Source organism: Schistocerca nitens, chromosome 1 (genome assembly GCF_023898315.1).
Source record: "Schistocerca nitens isolate TAMUIC-IGC-003100 chromosome 1, iqSchNite1.1, whole genome shotgun sequence".
Lineage (NCBI taxonomy): Eukaryota > Metazoa > Arthropoda > Insecta > Orthoptera > Acrididae > Schistocerca > Schistocerca nitens.
In genome coordinates this window covers 2,362,848-2,383,269 of record NC_064614.1, presented here as the reverse complement: position 1 = coordinate 2,383,269, position 20,422 = coordinate 2,362,848, and the positions used below count along the sequence as shown (strand labels likewise).

The following is a 20,422-nucleotide window of genomic DNA, read 5'->3' as shown; positions in this document are numbered from 1 at the left end:
GCCTATGAATTATGTGACTGATTACACTACTGGCCATTAAAATTGCTACACCACATATATGACGTGCTACAGACGCGAAATTTAAACGACAGGAAGAAGATGCTGTGATATGCAAATGATTAGCTTTTCAGAGCATTCACACACGGTTGGTGCCGGTGGCGACACCTACAACGTGCTGACATGAGGAAAGTTTACAACCGATTTCTCATACACAAACAGCAGTTGACCGGCGTTGCCTGGTGAAACGTTGTTGTGATGCCTCGTGTAAGGAGGAGAAATGCGTACCATCACGTTTCCAACTTTGATAAAGGTCGGATTGTAGTATATTGCGATTGCGGTTTATCGTATCGCGACATTGCTGCTCGCGTTGGCCGAGATACAATGACTGTTAGCAGAATATGGAATCGGTGGGTTCAGGAGGGTAATACGGAACGTGGTGCTGGATCCCAACGGCTTCGTATCACTAGCAGTCGAGACGACAGGCATCCTATCCGCATGGCTGTAACGGATCGCGCAGCCACGTCTCGATCCCTGAGTCAACAGATGGGGACGGTAGCTGGACAGCAACCATCTGCACGAACAGTTCGATGACGTTTGCAGCGGTATGGACTATCAGCTCGGAGACCACGGCTGCGGTTACCATTGACGCTGCATCACAGACAGGAGCGCCTGCGGTGGTGTACTCAACGACGAACCTGGGTGCACGAATGGCAAAACGTCTTTTTTTCGGATGAATCCAGGTTCTGTTTACAGTATCATGATGGTCGCATCCGTGTTTGGCGACATCGCGGTGAACGCACACTCGAAGCGTGTATTCGTCATCGCCATACTGGCGTCTCACCCGGCGTGATGGTATGGGGTGCCATTGGTTACACGTCTCGGTCACCTCTTGTTCGCATTGACGGCACTTTGAACGGTGGACGTTACATTTCAGATGTGTTACGACCCGTGGCTCTACCCTTTATTCGATCCCTGCGAAACCCTACATTTCAGCAGGATAATGCACAACCGCATGTTGCAGGTCCTGTACGGGCATTTCTGGATACAGAAAATGTTCGACTGCTGCCCTGTCCAGCACATTCTCCAGCTCTCTCACCAATTGAAAACGTCTGGTCAATGGTGGCCGAGCAATTAGCTCGTCACAATACGCCAGTCACTACTCTTGATCAACTGCGGTATCGTGTTGAAGCTGCATGGGCAGCTGTACCTGTACACGCCATCCAAGCTCTGTTTGACTCAATGCCCAAGCCAATCAAGGCCGTTATTAAGGACAGAGGTGGTTGTTCTGGGTACTGATTTCTCAGGATCTATGCACGCAAACTGTGTGAAAATGTAATGAGATGTCAGTTCTAGTATAATATATTTGCCCAATGAATAGCCGTTTATCATCTGCATTTCTTCTTGGTGTAGCAATTTTAATGGCCAGTAGTGTATTAATGTGGATTGCATGTGTTGGAATGCCAGGCAATGACGACTCCTCTGAGAATGCAGATGTGGAATCAGTGGTTTTCATGACTTGTCGAGCTGTAAACTCTCTTCTCGGTTGAGCAGGTTGTTAGCTAGTTTCACGTCTGTACTCTGCGAGGAATTATTGTTCCGAGTCTTCACTGCTTGGCATTTCCTCCTATTCACACTGAGGTGACAAAAGTCAGGGGATAGCGATACACACGTACACAGATGGCGGTAGTATCACGTGCACGAGGTGTACAGGGGCAGCGCACCTGTACTCAGGTGACTCATGGGAAAAGGTTTCCGACGTGATTACGGACGCACGGACGAGAATCAACAGACCTTGAACCCGCAATAGTAGCTGGAGATGGGATGTTCCATTTCGGAATTTGTAAGGGCATGCAATATTCCGAGATCAACTGTGTCAAGCGTGTGCCGAGAAACCAAATTTCCGGCATTAACCTCTCACCACGGGCACCGCGGTGGCCGCCGCCCTTCACTTAACGACCGAGAGCAGCGGCGTTTGCGTGGAGTTGTCAGTGCTAACAGACAAGTATCAGAGTGTCACTGCACGAAATAACCGCAGACATCAGTGCAGGACGCACGACGAACGTATCCGTTACGACAGTGCGGCGAAATCTGGCGTTAAGGGGCTGTGGCGACAGACGACCGGCAGCCAGTGCCTTCGCTAACAGCTCAACATCGCCTGCAGCGCCTCTCCTGGGCTTTTGACCAAATCGATTGGACCCTAGACGTGGAAAACCGTGGCCTGGTCAGACGAATCCCGATTTCAGTGGTAAGAGATGACGATGGAGTTTGAGTTTGGCGTAGATCCTATGAAGCTGTAGACCCAAGTTGTCAACAAGCAAGTGGTAGTGGCTCCACAATGGTGCGGGCTGTGGCTACACGGAATGGGCTGGGATCTCTGGTCCAACTGAACAGACCACTGATTGGAAATGTTATGTTCGGCTATTCAGAGAGAAGAGACCACTTGCAACAATTCATTGACTTCTTGCTCCCACACAACGATGTAACTTTCATCGATGACAATGCACAATTGTTCGCCATTTGTTTGAAGAACTTTCTGGACAATTCGAGCGAATGATTTGGCCAACCACTGAACATTTACAGCACATAATCGAGAGAGCAGTTCATGTACAAAATACTGCACCAGCAACACTTTCGCAATTATTGACGTCTATAGAGGCGTAAGGTATGTGATGCGTCTCAAACAGCCTCTCCATACAAATGCCAACCTCACCTTCACGAGTTGCAGCCAAGGATTGCTGCACGGTACACCCTGTTACCACTAACGAGGATATGGCGACCGAGTATCTCCCGGAATAAGGAGACACCCTCTACCAAGCGAAACGGCCTCCTAGGAGGGCGGATGAGCAGGTAGAGGCAGGGCACTCTCTTGTCCTTGGGATGGGAAACTGTCCCTAAAGGCGGAAGAGCCACATGATGGCCAACGGCATAGAATGAAGAAGGCAAGGAGAAACCACTTCATTAAAGATCTAATTAGATTTCTCAAGTATCAGCAGCCATAATATGAATATGAAACAAGCTCTAGTAAAAATGCAATCCGGAGTAATAGCCCCTCATTCGGATCTCCGGGAGGGGACTACCAGAGATCTCGTTTCAACAGTTCATAGGAAGAAAGGAAATAAAAAGAGCTATAGTAGAATTGGAACGTGGAACGTCCGCACCTTACTGCAGATGGGGAAGCTCGAAAACCTTAAGCAAGAAATGAAGAAAATGAAGTTGGATATACTAGGAGTGTCTGAAATGAGATGGCCTAACTGCGGAGATTTCTGGAGTGATGAGTACAGGATAATTCACACAGCAACGATAGAAGATCGACCTGGAGCAGGTGGGGTTGGAGTAGTTATGAGTCGAAAATTGGGGCAGAGAGTGAAGGGATATATACAATATGGAGGAAGGATAATACTTGTCAGTCTGGATACCAAACCTACAGAGACGGTTGTGATACAGGTCTATATGCCTACCACAAACCAGGAGGATGAGGAAGTTGAAGCTGTATATGAAGAGTTAAATGGAGCCTTGAGAGGAATCAAAGGAGAAACAAATTTAATAATCATGGGAGACTGGAACGCAATAGTAGGAGATAAAGAGGTACAGCCAGCTGTTGGACGCTACGGCCTTGGTAAGAGGAATGATAGAGGAGACCGACTTATAGAATTTTGTAACAGGAATCAACTGATAATATCGAACACGTGGTTTCAACATCACCCCCGTAGAAGATACACCTGGAAGTCACCAGGGGATAGAGAACGATACCAAATTGATTACACTCTAGTCAAAAATAGATTTAGAAATCAACTAAAAGACTCTAGAGCATACGCAAGCCCAGATATTGTGAGTGATCACAACATGGTTGTTGCGGAATGCCGACTCAAGTTCAAATGCATAAGGAAGAAAACAGGAAATGGAAAACTGGATATAGGGAAGCTTGGAAACCGTGAGACGCAGGAGGAGTTCCAAGAAAGGGCTAAGGATCTAATTCAACAGCATCCTATAGAGAATGTAGAACAACATTGGGAAAATATGAGAGATGGCCTAATAAAAGCAGCTGAAGAGATAATTGGAAAACAAAAACCTGAAAAGAGGAAGGAGTGGATAACTGATGAAATAAAACTTATGTTTGAGGAAAGAAGGAAGCTCAAAAATAATGAAACGGAAGAAGGGAAAACGGCATACCGAGTGCTTAGGAACAAAATCAACAGGAAGTTGCAGCAAGTAAAAGAAAGATTCCTTGAAGACAGATGCAAAGAAGTTGAAGACCTTCTGAAGAAAGGGAACCTTGAATTAGCATACAAAACAGTGAAACGCTTCTTCTCAGGAGGACAAAGGATTAGATGTAATGCCCTAATAAGAGAGGATAATAAGATGGTGTATAATCATGAAGATATAGCACTTACGTGGAAGGAATACCTATAGAAATTATATGGAGGCAACGTACAAGATGACATGATTGAAAGTGAGGACGAAGTAGATAAAGATGAACTAGGAGACAGCATATTAAGGTCTGAATTTGATCAGGCAATACAGGCACTTAAGCACGGAAAAGCACCAGGAATTGACTCATTGCCTGCAGAAATCATCAAAGCAGCTGGAACAGAAATAAAAGATAAATTGTATAAATTAATCTGCCAAATATATGATACTGGAGAGCTGCCTGAGGACTTCAAAAAGTGTATTATTGTTCCATTACCAAAGAAAATGCCAGCAAAATCGTGTGCACAATACAGAACCCTCAGCCTAACATCACATGCATCAAAAATTTTGACGACCATCCTCCTCAGAAGAATTGAAGGGAACGTGGAATGCATGCTCACAGAAGACCAGTTTGGCTTTAGAAGAGGGAGAGGTACGCGAGAAGCCATTATGGCCCTAAGGCTCATAATAGAAAAAAGAATGGAAAAAGGAAAGGACACCTACATAGCATTTGTTGACCTCGAAAAGGCCTTTGATAAGGTTGAATGGAAAAAACTATTCCAGATATTGAGGGAAACTGGAGCTAAGTACAAGGACAGGAGAACGATATGGAACATATACAAAGAAGAGGTGGCAATAGTGAGATGTGGGGAACATCAACAACAAGCAAAAATTAAACAGGGTGTGAGACAGGGATGTGCACTCTCCCCTGTCCTCTTTAATACACTCCTGGAAATTGAAATAAGAACACCATGAATTCATTGTCCCAGGAAGGGGAAACTTTATTGACATATTCCTGGGGTCAGATACATCACATGATCACACTGACAGAACCACAGGCACATAGACACAGGCAACAGAGCATGCACAATGTCGGCATAGTACAGTGTATATCCACCTTTCGCAGCAATGCAGGCTGCTATTCTCCCATGGAGACGATCGTAGAGATGCTGGATGTAGTCCTGTGGAACGGCTTGCCATGCCATTTCCACCTGGCGCCTCAGTTGGACCAGCGTTCGTGCTGGACGTGCAGACCGCGTGAGACGACGCTTCATCCAGTCCCAAACATGCTCAGTGGGGGACAGATCCGGAGATCTTGCTGGCCAGGGTAGTTGACTTACACCTTCTAGAGCACGTTGGGTGGCACGGGATACATGCGGACGTGCATTGTCCTGTTGGAACAGCAAGTTCCCTTGCCGGTCTAGGAATGGTAGGACGATGGGTTCGATGACGGTTTGGATGTACCGTGCACTATTCAGTGTCCCCTCGACGATCACCAGTGGTGTACGGCCAGTGTAGGAGATCGCTCCCCACACCATGATGCCGGGTGTTGGCCCTGTGTGCCTCGGTCGTATGCAGTCCTGATTGTGGCGCTCACCTGCACGGCGCCAAACACGCATACGACCATCATTGGCACCAAGGCAGAAGCGACTCTCATCGCTGAAGACGACACGTCTCCATTCGTCCCTCCATTCACGCCTGTCGCGACACCACTGGAGGCGGGCTGCACGATGTTGGGGCGTGAGCGGAAGACGGCCTAACGGTGTGCGGCACCGTAGCCCAGCTTCATGGAGACGGTTGCGAATGGTCCTCGCCGATACCCCAGGAGCAACAGTGTCCCTAATTTGCTGGGAAGTGGCGGTGCGGTCCCCTACGGCACTGCGTAGGATCCTACGGTCTTGGCGTGCATCCGTGCGTCGCTGCGGTCCGGTCCCAGGTCGACGGGCACGTGCACCTTCCGCCGACCACTGGCGACAACATCGATGTACTGTGGAGACCTCACGCCCCACGTGTTGAGCAATTCGGCGGTACGTCCACCCGGCCTCCCGCATGCCCACTATACGACCTCGCCCAAAGTCCGTCAACTGCACATACGGTTCACGTCCACGCTGTCGCGGCATGCTACCAGTGTTAAAGACTGCGATGGAACTCCGTATGCCACGGCAAACTGCTTGACACTGACGGCGGCGGTGCACAAATGCTGCGCAGCTAGCGCCATTCGACGGCCAACACCGCGGTTCCTGGTGTGTCCGCTGTGCCGTGCGTGTGATCATTGCTTGTACAGCCCTCTCGCAGTGTCCGGAGCAAGTATGGTGGATCTGACACACCGGTGTCAATGTGTTCTTTTTTCCATTTCCAGGAGTGTATGTACATACAGAAAGCAATGGACGAGGTCAGAGAAAAGTTAGGACAAGCTAATGGAATCAGGATCCAGGGAAAAATAGTTGATATGCTGCGTTTTGCGGATGACATTGCTGTCCTAGCGGAAAATGAGGAAGAATTACAAGTAGTGTTGGAGGAAATGGAAAACACTCTTGCTACACGGTACAACATGAAAATTAATAAGTCAAAAACAAAAATCTTAGTTGCAAGCAAACAAAATAATCAAGCAATTACGAATATAAGGCTGAATGGAGAGAAGCTGAAAGAAATACAAGACTTTGTCTACTTGGGAAGCAGAATAACATCAGATGGTCGTAGTAGGAAAGATGTAATAAGTAGAATAAATCAGGCAAAGACTGCATTCTATAAAAGGAAAGGACTCCTCACATCAAATAGGATAAGTCTGTCGTTAAGGAAGCGGTTAATAAAGACCTTTGTTGGGAGTGTGCTTCTCTACGGCAGCGAAACCTGGACACTTGGAAAGGACGAAAGAAGAAGGATTGAAGGATTCGAAATGTGGTGTCTGCGAAGGATGTTAAAAATTCCATGGACGGCCAGGATGACAAATGAAGAAGTCCTGCAGAGAGCGGAGGAAGTTCCAGTTCTTTGGAAGACGGTCAAGAAGAGGAGAGATATATGGATGGGACACATTCTGAGACATGAAAGTCTTCTCCACACTATAACGGAAGGCCTTGTGGAGGGCAAAAGGGCAAGAGGCAGACCTAGAAGAAAGTACATAAGCCAGATAATGCAGGACCTAGGATGCGGAAGTTTCACGGAATTGAAGAGGCTGGCCGACAATCGCACTGAATGGAGAGCTGCTGCAAATCAATCTTAGGATTGGCAACTTAAGAAGAAGATAGAGGCGACACGGCACAAAAATTCTGCAAGAGACTTCCAACAACTTCTTCAGCCTATGCCACGTCCAGTTGCTGCAGTACGCCGGGCAACACGATATTAGGGAGTTCAAATGGCTGAAATGGCTCTGACCACTATGGGACTTAACATCTGAGGTCATCAGTCCCCCAGAACTTAGAACTACTTAAACCTAACTAACTTAAGGACATCACACACGTCCATGCTCGAGGCAGGATTCGAACCTGCGACCGTAGCGGTCGTGCGGTTTCAGACCCAAGCACCTAGAACCTCTCGGCCACACCGGCCGGCTATTAGGAAGTTCGTTGTACCTCTTCTGTACAGCATCCCTTTGCAGGTACCGAAAGGGCATTACTTAATATGTCTTTCTTTTTTCGTCTATGTTAAGTCGCGCTTCCTTCTGGCCAGGAACATATATCCACTAGGATAACTTCAAGAAGCACAAAACTAAAAACGTTAGTTTTGTGAAATAACCGCTCGTTAAAATATCGACTGTAAACGTCGCAGGATTTGGAGACATGCCAGAGTTTGAGGCGCAGCTTTGGAGAGTTATGTGCTGGCCCCTGCACCGCCATACAGAGAAAGCAAATCGACGGGTTGGAAGCAGACAGCACGCAACCGTCAAGTGTACTCTTATCTGGGCGTAGCTCTGCAGTGACAGCCACAACGAGCGTCAGACGAGATTCCTCCCGCGCCCGTGTCTGACAGATGGACTGCCCGTCAGCCAGCGGCCTTCATCTTCTGACCACCTGCCGCTCGCGTCCCCGACCAAACCTGTCCGCTCTCTTACTGCCGACTGCGTAGAAGCACAGGTTTTTCCGGAGGCGCAAACTCTTCTTCAGTCCTTTCGCAAATGACGAAAACCGTTTCTGAACAACGGAAAGTACAGGATGGAGTATTAACAATATTATGAAAAGGATAGCCGGCCGCGGCGGCCGTGCGTTTCTAGGCACTTCAGTCCGGAACCGCGGGACCGCTACGGTCGCAGGTTCGAATCCTGCCTCGGGCATGGATGTGTGTGATGTCCTTAGCTTAGTTAGGTTTACGTAGTTCTAAATTCTAGGGGACTGATGACCTAAGATGTTAAGTCCCATAGCGCTCAGAGCAATTTGAACCATTTGAAAAGGATATATTGCTACTCACCTTAACGGTGAAATGTTGAGCTTCAGATAAGCACAACAAAAAGACCATTACACATTTTGCTTTCGACCAAAGCCTTCTACAGAAAGGAGACACGCACATTCAGTTAAACAGCCACACCTCACACTCACATGATTGCTGTCTCTGGCCACTCTGGCCCGAATGCAACAGTGTCGAATCCAAGCAGCAACCTGGAGTGGGGGGGGGGGGGGGGGAACGGGGAGGGATAGCAGGGTATGGGAGGGAGCAAAGAAGTGAGCGCGCCAGCACGGTACGGGCGAGCGGTTCTACGCGCTTCAGTCTGGAACCGCGCGGCCGCTACGGTCGCAGGTTCGAATCCTGCCTCGGGCATGGATGTGTGTGATGTCCTTAGGTTCCTTAGGTTTCAGTAGTTCTAAGTTCTAGAGGACTCGTGACCTCCGATGTTAAGTCCCATAGTGCTCAGAGCCATTTGAACCGTTTGAAGTGAGCGCTGCCCGGTGAGGTGTGCAGGGATCAGAGGCTGTGGAAAACAAAAAGGAGATCATAAGGGAAAAGACCTGTCGGTGTCTTGGCAGACAGCAGCCCACAATAAGGGTGAAGGGATGTGAACTGCGAGCAGGCGAGAGGACAGAAGGGGTGGAAACAGTTGGGTGGAGCTTGTGGGGCAGTAAGTTACCGTACGTTGCGGCTTGGATGATTTTGGGAGCTGAGAATCTATAGTTAGGATCAGGCCAGCTATTCTGAGCTGTGCAGATGGGAGTTATCCTGTCCTCTTCCGCCGGGCATTGCACCCTTGTCTGCCCCCCCCCCCCCCTCCCCCATATGTACTCTGCAATCCCTCCCGCTTCCCATTCAGGACTGATGCTTTCATTCTACGCAGTTGCAGAGTGGCCGGAACTAGCAGTCATATGGGCAAGAGGTGTGCTTGCTTCTGTGTGTGTGTGTGTTTCGTTTTTGATGAAAGCTTCAGCTGAGAGCCCAATGTGTAATAGTCTTTCCGTTGTGCCTGTCTGCAGCTCAAAGCGTCATCTATATTTCCATCAACATCCAAACTGTATAAACCACCACAAAATGCACGGCAGAGAATACCCTATACCACTAAAATTCATTTCCTTTCCTGTTCTATTCGCGACGGAAAAACGTCAGTCTATATGCCTCCATATGAGCCCTACTATCTCATATCTTATGTTCACGATTCTTACACGAAATGTATGTCGGCCTCAGTAGAAACCTTCGGCAGTCAGCTTCAACTGCCGGTTCTCTGACGTTTCTCAGTAGAGTTCCTCGAAAAGAACGTCGCCTTCCCTCCAGGGATTCCCATTTCAGTTCCCAAAGCATCTTCATAATACCTGCGTGTTGCTCGAACCTACCAGTAACAAATCTAGCTGCCTGGCTCTGAAGTGGTGCTCACCTTTACAGTGAGTAGCAGTCTATCCTTTCCATAATATTGTTGGAAAACATTATTGTGCACTTCACATCTACAAACACGGATTGTCTCGTAATTAATAGAGAAAACCGACACAGGTCACAGTGTGCGATAATAGAAGCATAAACGCACCAGTAAGCATGTGCCCGTAAAAGACATAACTGTGAATGTGTGGTCACAATCCACCACTAGCTTCAGTATGAAATATTGTCCAAATTAGTGCATATGTATATGAAAAGTAAACATTTAGATTAACTCTCAACCTAATTGAGGTTAAGTTTCATCCATGACCTACTTTAACAGGAAATACAATTCTGTTTCAGCATGCTACAGTTTACTGTATACTCCTACTTGCTAAAGGAGCTGTACCAAGTATCGTCTTCGCATTTGGACGCCGTGCTGTATTCATCTCTGCAGGCAGTTACGAATTCTTTCAAACCGCTCCGGATCATCTTGTGAATACTGACCAGACTGTATATTCGCTGCTCCAATTCTTCAACTGCATCAGCAGGAGTGATGCGTACTTTTGAAATGAACCCAGATCCAAAAATCCAGGAGTGAGGTGATCGTGGAGACCAAAATAATAGCCCTCCTACACCTAAACGTTTTGGACCATACAGGCGTGTAGCATCAGAAAGAAGATGTAACGCCGGCCGGAGTGGTCGTGCGGTTCTAGGCGCTACAGTCTGGAGCCGAGCGACCGCTACGGTCGCAGGTTCGAATCCTGCCTCGGGCATGGATGTGTGTGATGTCCTTAGGTTAGTTAGGTTTAATTAGTTCTAAGTTCTAGGCGACTGGTGACCTCAGAAGTTAAGTCGCATAGTGCTCAGAGCCATTTGAACCAAGATGTAACAACAGCCCGTCTTGCCTGTACCACATTCACCAACTGTACTCCGTGTCCGAAGTTTGAGCCTATTTAGATGGGTACTTAAACAACAAGTTTACATTTCAAATCCTGACTCGTCGTCGTCTTCGTCGTAGTCGTTGTTGTTGTGGTCTTCAGTCCGAAGGCTGCTTTGGTGTAGCTCTCCACGAAAGTCTGTCTCCTTCATCTGTGCATAAATATTGCAGTCTTCGTTCACTCTAACCTGTTCACCGTGTTCAAGCTCTCATCTCTCTTCTTAATTTTTACTCCCAATACTTCCTCCACCAAGTTCCTCGACGTTTCAGAATGTATCCCATAAACCGATTCCTTCTCCCAAGCATGTTGCGCCGTCATATATTTCTTTTTTCCCCTGTTTGATTCAGCACATCCTCCTGTGTCATTTGAGCTATCCATCTAGTCTTCAACATTTTTCTGCAACACCAAATTTCAAAAGCTTCTATTCTCTTCTTCTCTGAACTGATCATCGTCCAGATCTCACTTCCATACAAGGCTACTGTCCATGCAAACATCTTCGGAAAAGACTTCCTAACACTTAATTTACAAGGTGTACAATTTTGCTTCCGCCGTTTGCCGATATGTGGCGATGCAGGAAAATGGTGGCGTTTGAGGTAACCTACAGTAAACGCAAACGCCTTCATCTTCCTGCATTTATTTATTTCTGTTTATCTTATTGATACTGTTTAAGTTCCTTATGTATTCTGTAGTTACATTGATAATTGTCTCTTCTATTAATTGGTTTGTGTATCACTCTCCATGATTCATACCTCCTGATGTAGTCTTGTCTAGTACTAATTTTATTTCATTAGTTTTGTTTATTAATAGAAACTGTTATATAGGCATGCTATTCCTGTTTTGTGTGAAAGGTTTTCCTGTCTACTCCATTGTTATTTATGTACTGTTCAATTTTTACTTTTTCATTGCATTACCACCACACTGTCAAAGATGTTACTGTATGTTTCTACTTCAGTCTAGACGTGTTACTTCTCTTCCAATGGTGTTTGCAAACATTGTAACTTCTTTGGCGATAATACTCAGTAAATGTCTGAAGATAATTCTGACTTCATTACTGAGAACGAAAATGCGCGACTCGGCGAATGGACGGGCAAGCCCCTTACTGCGACGTACGAGTGGGATGCGTCTGGGAGACGAACTGCACCACGCCACAAGGACCAGCTGTCATCCGGCGGTCGTCAGCAGGTCTGGTGGAGGAATGCAGCGCCCTACTGGCCAGAATGGGCGCGTGTTGCAGGGCCTGCACTGTGGCTCGTGGTCATCAAACGCGTTATTAAGAATCGTCTCCGGCCTTTTGTAATGTCCAGGGGACCATCATAATTCGCGGTGACTACACTGTGGTTATTGTCTTTGAATAAAAGTGTCATTTCTGTTCTTCTCATTCCGTATTTCTTTCAGTTACCTTCTGAACCAAACTGTAGCAGTTGTTTCTGTGTACGGTAAAGTGCATTATGGTATAGTTTCATCCTTGCCAGTTTTCGCTATTAACCCTATACACCCTGTGTACAGTGCTTGTTGGAGAGAATACTAGAAACAGAGATCCTAAAAAACTGCAATCGGTGTGTTCGTCGGTGAGATTCAAAGCACCGTATACAACGGCGCCCGGAATGATGCAGTGTTCCTCGACTTCCGGGAGGCATTCGATACAGTTCCGCTCTGCCACTTACAACGGAGTTAGCGCAAGTTATTATCGCAGCTGCAACAAAGTTTTTGTTTGTGTTTAAAAGTGTAGGTGTACCTTACAAATAGGCACACAATATTTTCCATCGACCCTTACAATTGCACTTGACAGTCTACATCTACACTCCTGGAAATTGAAATAAGAACACCGTGAATTCATTGTCCCAGGAAGGGGAAACTTTATTGACACATTCCTGGGGTCAGATACATCACATGATCACACTGACAGAACCACAGGCACATAGACACAGGCAAAAGATCATGCACAATGTCGGCACGAGTACAGTGTATATCCACCTTTCGCAGCAATGCAGGCTGCTATTCTCCCATGGAGACGATCGTAGAGATGCTGGTTGTAGTCCTGTGGAACGGCTTGCCATGCCATTTCCACCTGGCGCTTCAGTTGGACCAGCGTTCGTGCTGGACGTGCAGACCGCGTGAGACGACGCTTCATCCAGTCCCAAACATGCTCAATGGTGGACAGATCCGGAGATCTTGCTGGCCAGGGTAGTTGACTTACACCTTCTAGAGCACGTTGGGTGGCACGGGATACATGCGGACGTGCATTGTCCTGTTGGAACAGCAAGTTCCCTTCCCGGTCTAGGAATGGTAGAACGATGGGTTCGATGACGGTTTGGATGTACCGTGCACTATTCAGTGTCCCCTCGACGATCACCAGTGGTGTACGGCCAGTGTAGGAGATCGCTCCCCACACCATGATGCCGGGTGTTGGCCCTGTGTGCCTCGGTCGTATGCAGTCCTGATTGTGGCGCTCACCTGCACGGCGCCAAACACGCATACGACCATCATTGGCACCAAGGCAGAAGCGACTCTCATCGCTGAAGACGACACGTCTCCATTCGTCCCTCCATTCACGCCTGTCGCGACACCACTGGAGGCGGGCTGCACGATGTTGGGGCGTGAGCGGAAGACGGCCTAACGGTGTGCGGGACCGTAGCCCAGCTTCATGGAGACGGTTGCGAATGGTCCTCGCCGATACCCCAGGAGCAACAGTGTCCCTAATTTGCTGGGAAGTGGCGGTGCGGTCCCCTACGGCACTGCGTAGGATCCTACGGTCTTGGCGTGCATCCGTCGTGCGTTGCTGCGGTCCGGTCCCAGGTCGATGGGCACGTGCACCTTCCGCCGACCACTGGCGACAACATCGATGTACTGTGGAGACCTCACGCCCCACGTGTTGAGCAATTCGGCGGTACGTCCACCCGGCCTCCCGCATGCCCACTATACGCCCTCGCTCAAAGTCCGTCAACTGCACATACGGTTCACGTCCACGCTGTCGCGGCATGCTACCAGTGTTAAAGACTGCGATGGAGCTCCGTATGCCACGGCAAACTGGCTGACACTGACGGCGGCGGTGCACAAATGCTGCGCAGCTAGCGCCATTCGACGGCCAACACCGCGGTTCCTGGTGTGTCCTCTGTGCCGTGCTTGTGATCATTGCTTGTACAGCCCTCTCGCAGTGTCCGGAGCAAGTATGGTGGGTCTGACACACCGGTGTCAATGTGTTCTTTTTTCCATTTCCAGGAGTGTACATCATACTCCGCAAGCCACCTAATGGTGTGTGGCGGAGGGTACTCTCGGTACCAATATCTGATCCCTCCAACACTGTTCCACACTCGAATAGTGCGTGGGAAGAATCATTGTCGGTGAGTCTCTGTATTGGCCAAATTTCTCTAATTTTCTCCTCGTGGGCAATATGCGAGAAGTATGTGGGGAGAAGTAATATGTTGTCTGACTCCTCCTGAAAAGTACTGTCCCGAAATTTCAATAGAAAATCTCTCCCTAATGCACAACGCCTCTCTTGTAACGTCAGCCAGTGGAGTTTGTTTAGCATCTCCGTAACGCTCTTTCGCCAGCTAAACGATCCCGTGACGAAAAGCGCCGCTCTTCATTGGATTTTCTCTATCTCCTCTATCAGTCCTACCTGATAGGGATCCCAGATAGCAGATAGGTGACCAATACTCCAGAATCGGGCGAACAAGCGCGTTATAAGCCACTTCTCTCGTGGATGAGTTACATTTCCTTAAGATTCTTTCGATCAATCTGAGTCTGGTGTCTGTTTTATATGGTCGCTGTTTGCCATCAAAAGTATAGCTCAGCAATACTGGATTTCTTTTCCTATGTGTGCGCGATATGTTACATTTATTTACGTTCAGGGTCAACTTCCAGAGACTGCACCATTCATCAATTCTCTGCAGGTCGTTCTGCAAATTCTTACTATGTTCTGGACTCGCTACTTTGGTATAGACAACTGCATCTTCTCCGAATAGCCTTAAAGAGCATCCAACGCTTTCAACGAGATCATTTATATATATTGTAAACATGAACGGTCCTATCGCACTTGCCTGTCGTGATCCGGATATTACCTTTACATCTGACGATTTTGTTCCGTTAACTCGTATGAGACAGCGTTATCAGCAGCTGACAGAGTTTGAAATTGAGTCTCCTTTTGATTGGCTGGTCGAATACTGCAAATCGATATTTGTGGAGCATTGTATGTAACAGTGGCCCGATATTGGACTGTAAAGGGTAGGCATACTCGCAGTCGAACCTCCGGTCGACCCCGTCTGATAACCACAGGGGTGGATCGCCGTACTGCGGCTTCACGTCTGCGAGGACAAGTAGTGGACCCCCTGCGCCGCTCTGCGCCACCGCGCACCTCTGGTCGAAGAACAAGAGCAGCCGGACTGGACAGTTAGCGTCCCGCGCGCAGGCTGGAAAAATTCGAGACATTAGAGCCAACACAGAGGCTTGCCGACAATCATTCCTCGCACGCACTATTCGCGAGTGGAACAGGGTTGGAGGCATCAGACTGTGGTGCCGAAAGTACCCTCCGCCACACGCCATTAGGTGGCTTGCGGAGTATGATGTAGATGTAGGTGTAACACAGCAACACAGAGAGTGGTGCAGTGACCGGCAAGCGTGATCTGCTAATAAATGGCGTCACATTCTGTTCAGAGATGAATCGCGATTCTGCACTACCCCGGATGACTGTTGTCAGCGAGCACTGCGGTGACGTGATGAGATGTCCCGTTCTTACAGTATACTGGGGAGGCACAGCGTTGTTAGTTCTGGCGCCACTGTATGGGGAGCCGTCGAGTATTATCTCAGGTCACGGCTAGTAATGACTGAGGAAATTCTGATAGCACAACGGTACAACACGGACATACTCATGTGCTGCCTCTATTGCGACAGCATTGTGTTGCCAGCTTTCAATGCAACAGTGCTCGACTATATGTAACATGTGTGTCTATGAGTTGTCTGCGTGATGTTGAAGTACTCCCATGTCCAACAACATCACCAGGTCTGTCCGCAGTAGAGCGCAGACTGAACAGCCAAAAGCCGGCTGCTGCGGCCGAGCGGTTCTAGGAGCTTCAGTCTGCAACCGCGCTGCTGCTACCGTCGCAAGTTTGAATCCTGCCTCGGGCATGGGTGTGTGTGATGTACTTAGATTAGTTAGGTTTAAGCACTTCTAAGTCTAGGGGACTGATGACCTCAGATGTCAAGTCCCATACTGCTTAGAGCCATTTGAACCATTTTGATCAGCCAAAACGTTATGACCACTGCCCACCGCGACGTTGGACGTCGCCTGTTGGCGTTGTGGGAACGTGACGCAAAAAAAAAAAGCTATGTAAGCGGAGCAGACACGGACGGGGTATCCTAGCGAAGATGTGGACTACAAATGGGGAGATTCATTGAGATAAGCGACTTTGACAAAGGGCAGATTATTATTAGACAGAGCCTGTGAACGAGTAGCCCAAAAATGGCGAAGCTGATCGAATGTTCACGTAATACTGTCGTGAGCATCTACGGAAAGAGGCAGAATGACAGTGAAACCACCACAGGGCGCTAAATGGTTGGACGTCGACAACTCTTCACAGAACGTAGAATTCAGAGGCTTGTTTGCTCTGTAAAGTAGGATAGCGGGTGACCTGTGGCGTCTCATCAGAAGGACCACGATGCTGGTCGACGCACAAGTGTTTCGGAGCACACCGTTCATAGTTCATTGTTGAAAATGGAGTTCCGCAGCAGACCACCCCTACGTGTTGACACGTTAAACCAACGACATCGTCAATTACGATTGCAGTGGGCACGGGGTTATAGGCATTTGACCGTCGATCAATGGAAACGTGTCGGCTCTTCGGGTGAATCACATTTTTGCTACACTGGGTCGCCAGTCGTCTCCACAAACGCCGTCATCGAGGTGAACGGCGGCTCGAAACGTGCAGCGCGCCACGGACATAGGCTGGTGGGAGCAGTAATATGGTGTGGGAGACATTCTACTGCACGTGCATGGGACCTACGGGACTAACTGAAGACACGCTGACATTAGCGAACCACCTGCATCACTTCATGTCTCATGTCTTCCCCGGCTACGATGTCATCTTCCAGCAGTGTAACTGGGGTGTCTCGAGGTCGGACCCGTGCTACAGTGGTTTGAGGAGCAGTGTAGTGAACGCACCTTGGTGTCTCCGATACCAAATTCGCCTGATGTAAATCCTATGGAACCGATCTGGGCACCATCACCGCGTATGCAAATCAGTCGGCCGTCATTTACGCGAATTCCATGACCTACGCATAGGCGCCTAGAGTCACATACCTCCACAAACCTACCAACAAACTGTCGGATCACTGACACGCAGGATCAGCGACGTATTTCGTTCCAAAGACGGACAAACGAGGTATTGAGCAGGTGGTCACAATGTTCTGCCTCATCAGTGTATGTGCGGCCAGCTCAGACGTCAGATGTGTCCAATGTCAGTACCCAGGACATCAACGACTAGCCTGCCTCAGGAGAGCGTACAACGGCTTTGCGTCCCCTCCTCAACAGATCAGTGCGTGCCTCCCGGCCACAGGAGGTGCAAAGTTATTCTGATATGTGGCCTCGTACTGTCAAGTTCTTTGTAATCACTGAAACACCATCACATATCCTCACAACCCGTTAAGTTTCATTTCGCCGGCCGCTGGTGGCCGAGCGGTTCTGGCGCTACAGTCATTAAGGAGCACAGCTGTACAAAATGACGCAAGACAGGTCTGATAGTGCCAGTAGACAGTGCAGCATTAATGAAGGCAACGAAAAGGCAGTTGAGAATGGATCCATACGCCCGAAACGGCCCATGCTAATTTAAGTACTAAACAGTGAATCCAGGAAATTGACTTTAAATTACTGAAACGTAATGCAGAATAGTACACGCCTCTTTGTACAATGATTAAGGAAGGGTATACAAGTGATAATCGTCTTTCAATGAAGTATTAAAGACGACAAAAGTAACGGGATACCTCCCTCCCAATAGCGTGTCGCCAGCCGGAGTGGCCGAGCGGTTCTAGGCGCTACAGTCTGGAACCGCGCGACCGCTACGGTCGCAGGTTCGAATCCTGCCTCGGGCATGGATGTGTGTGTTGCCCTTAGGTTGGTTAGGTTTAAGTAGTTCTATGTTCTAGGGGACTTATGACCTCAGCAGTTGAGTTCCATAGTGCTCATAGGCATTTGAACCATTTTTTAGTTTCATTTCGTTTCCTCCTCCCCTTCCGAGTGCTCAACCCTTTTCTTTTTCAGGCTGTGTATGTGTCTGGTGGTATTTCATCAATCCTTAGTGTTAACGTACGTGGCGATAATACAGCAAGTAACTCAGTCGTAGGGTGGGGGACGGTGTTGGATTTTGGGAACATGTGTTGCAACGTATCGTACTCTGCCGCGCCGTGGGGTCGTCCCTCAGCTGTTGAGGATGCAAGAGCCGCCCTCTGTTGGAATGAGACTTTATCCGCCGTGGAGCTGGTTTGATGATGATGTTTCGTTCGTGGGGCGCTGAACTGCGGGGTCATCAGCGCCGCAGAGCTGGTTTGTGGTCACCGAGTACTATGCTGCTGATTTCCCATCGCGGCAGCATTTTTCGGCACCTATTGGCAATAAACGTGTGGAAAGTTCTGGTAGGAAGCAGCTCTTTTCGCTGAAATGCTGTCCGCGCTGTATGGGAGACGGCCGCATTCTGTACCTGAGGTAGACTGCCAGAAAGGTCGGAAAGTCTTCCTGAGTGTAGGAAGCGTGTAGTCTGCACTGCCGGATGAAGACTTTGTTTAATATCACTCCACCCAGCAGTTAGTGGTCCCTAGCGTCCACCGGTGGCAACGGGAAAAGTTGTAATTTCCTCTTCATATCAGCGTGGTCTTGGATGAAATGCGCGTTTTTCGGTACTTCGTTCCAGATTGGTACTGCTGAAATGGGGAATAAGATGGTGGAAATTGTAGAGGTATGCATTGCTACCGCCGAGATGCTGGACGTATCAGACTTGGTATTGCAGTTACGCAATGATGATAGGAATATGACAAGCGAGGAGAGATACTGAAATCACCAGTGGCTAAGAAACCTGAAGTGTTGGCAGAAGTGCCAACACCGTGTTGCTAGAGGAGGCCGAAATGCACGCGTTTAAGCTCACGCAGACTGGCGTTAGGTCTGGAACAGGACAATGTCTTGAGAATTGCAAATAAATTACGTAGATGATGTAATACTTAACTTTAATCCATAATTGGTGTACATCGCTCTTGACTGTACATGCTTCAATATAAATATCAATTGAATACGGCGCCTTGCTAGGTCGTAGCAAATGACGTAGCTGAAGGCTATGCTAACTATCGTCTCGGCAAATGAGAGCGTAATTTTTCAGTGAACCACTGCTATGAACGTCGGCTGTACAACTGGGGCGAGTGCCAGGACGTCTCTCTAGACCTGCCGTGTGGTGGCGCTCGGTCTGCAATTACTGACAGTGGCGACACGCGGGTCCGACGTATACTAATGGACCGCGGCCGATTTAAAGGCTACCACCTAGCAAGTGTGGTGTCTGGCGGTGACACCACAAAACCGATTGAGAAAACAGAGGGAATGCGATCACGTTGCCGGTCCCGTCATTAGAAAGGGCAGGCATGATCAAACAACGAAATATCTGATATATTTAAAAAAATTCTAAAAGTTTGGAATTGTCGCTATTTGTGCCGCGTTAAACTACATCAAGGGCAACGGCCTTGCCGCAGTGGATACACCGGTTCCCGTGAGATCACCGAAGTTAAGCGCTGTCGGCCGTGGTCGGCACTTGGATGGGTGACCATCCAGGCCGCCATGTGCTGTTGCCATTTTTCGGGGTGCACTCAGCCTCGAGATGCCAATTGAGGAGCTACTCGACCGAATAGTAGCGGCCCCGGTCAAAGAAAACCATCGTAACGACGGGGACAGCGGTGTGCTGACCACACGCCCCTCCTATCCGCATCCTCCACCGAGGATGACACGGCGGTTGGATGGTCCCGGTAGGCCACTCGTGGCCTGAAGACGGAGTGCTTTAAACTACATCAGAATAATTTTTTCTAAAAATTAGAATTGCATGTGGACAAGAGAGAGATTTCATATATGCTGTGACGTTTCTTTTTTCCTAGTTTGTATGTTGATCGAAGATTCGGCCCAGATTTTTTATTTCTTTTGATATTGTAAACGGATATCGTCATGGGGTATGGGAGGAATGTTTCACGAAAATGATCACTGATGAAGTTTCTGTGGAATATTACGATCACATGCGACATCTGAGGGCTCAGCCTGATGGCCAGGTTCGTGTCCATCGCAATCTATACTGATAATGAAAGTGTAAAACCGTCGTGTCCGTCTGAACACGGTGATCTGCAAAACTACTGGGAGAATTTTCACGGGGTTTTCAGGCGTAATTTGAGCAAAGTTTGGGGAAACATATAGACTGTATTACATCAAAAATGATCACGAAAAAAGATATCGTAATTTATAGTTTTATCCCGTTTAAAGGACATAACGTTATATAGGGAAGCATATTTACTCT

At 48.3% G+C, this 20,422-nt stretch overlaps 1 protein-coding gene and 1 pseudogene across 1 annotated transcript in view; one reads left to right on the top strand and one right to left on the bottom strand.

Annotated features, from left to right (window-relative positions):
* LOC126240398 (class E basic helix-loop-helix protein 22-like) overlaps positions 1-20,422 on the bottom strand; it is a 1,429,918-nt gene that overhangs the window by 1,395,707 nt on the left and 13,789 nt on the right. The gene's annotated exons all lie outside the window — the stretch shown is intronic.
* Positions 19,598-19,715, top strand: LOC126211510 (5S ribosomal RNA; annotated as a pseudogene).